The sequence below is a fragment of the Liolophura sinensis genome, chromosome 12, assembly GCF_032854445.1.
Source record: "Liolophura sinensis isolate JHLJ2023 chromosome 12, CUHK_Ljap_v2, whole genome shotgun sequence".
Classification (NCBI taxonomy): Eukaryota; Metazoa; Mollusca; class Polyplacophora; order Chitonida; family Chitonidae; genus Liolophura; species Liolophura sinensis.
The window spans coordinates 15,861,530-15,863,122 of NC_088306.1; positions in this window are offsets into that span (position 1 = coordinate 15,861,530).

The following is a 1,593-nucleotide window of genomic DNA, read 5'->3' on the forward strand; positions in this document are numbered from 1 at the left end:
ATATGAAAAAACATCACAAATTTAGGAAAGCAATTCTCCAAGTTTACTGCAGCCAATGGTAATCAAAACCAGATGCCTTACATCACCGAACAGAATTTGGTAAAACTATACTAGTATTTGAAGATGGCTGTATAAAACTGCTGACGACTGAATGTTGTTTGGCGTTTTCCATCCATCATGTAAAAATGAACAATTTATCTCAATAAAATACAAATGACTTTTGAGATATGAAGCCAAAGAAAAGCAAAGAACAGTGAGTTTGAAAGACGAAAGTTCATTTACGTACACAAGGCGTTTCGATAATAATATCGTTTATTAAGATTTTGCCAACAAGTTCCATGATGAAATTTATTTGCATATTCATGGCAGACTAAACCGGGCAAAGTAATGTAGGACTTGCCAAATTCCACTTTCTGTGCAAACTATAAAACATAACTTTACATTGAAAAGTAAAGTCATTATTTGTTCATCATTCTACTCTAAACTTAATGGTCACCAACTCTTAAAAGAAAACAGTTATCAAACATCATGTTTACCAACACAGGTTCAATATGAAGAAGTTTGATTTGACTTATTCACTGAATACACGTTGCAAATTACCCCATGGGAAACGTTGCAACTTACTCCATGGGAAACGCTGCAACTTACCCCATGGGAAACGCTGCAACTTACCCCATGGGAAACGTTGCGACTTACTCCATGGGAAACGCTGCAACTTACCCCATAGGGAACGTTGCAACTTACCCCATGGGAAACGCTGCAACTTACCCCATGGGGAACGTTGCAACTTACTCCATGGGAAACGCTGCAACTTAGCCAATAGGGAACGTTGCAACTTACCCCATGGGAAACGCTGCAACTTAGCCCATGGGGAACGTTGCAACTTACTCCATGGGAAACGCTGCAACTTAGCCCATGGGGAACGTTGCAACTTACTCCATGGGAAACGCTGCAACTTACTCCATGGGAAAGGCTGCAACTTACTCCATGGGAAACGCTGGAACTTAACCCATGGGGAACGTTGTAACTTACCTCAAGCGGCGTGCTTTAAATGTTACCAATTCTATGGTTATCAACAAATTTGGTGGTTTCATAAAAGTACCAGGTACTGTCGATTTGTACACACTCAACGTCTGCATGTAAAAAGCTTGGGGTAAAACACCAAAAGTAATGTTCTTTAACATTTACTGAGGCCCTCTGAAAAATCTAAATTCTTTGCTAAAGGCATTGTAACCAACAACGATTCTATGACATAATGGAAAATAAGGTATACGGTCTCATGAGAGCGATGAAGGCGATTCTTTCCGGGAAGACAGAAATATTCTCACTGCTGTAATTTGCCCCTGTATGCCCTGGTATTCCTTCAGGAAATGGGGAAAGATAGCACTTCTCTATATCCTTTTCCTTCTGGCAGCTGACCAGCTTTAATCTCTGCTCAGTACGGATTCCACCGGACTATCAAAGCAGATTCGCTTCATCACAACTATATACATATATTAATGTAGGTGAATGCACGTGCAGGTTTGGAGCATACTTAAAACTGTGTGAATAGTAAAACCTGGGACAATGGTATAGCCGTTCGCTGTGATGCCA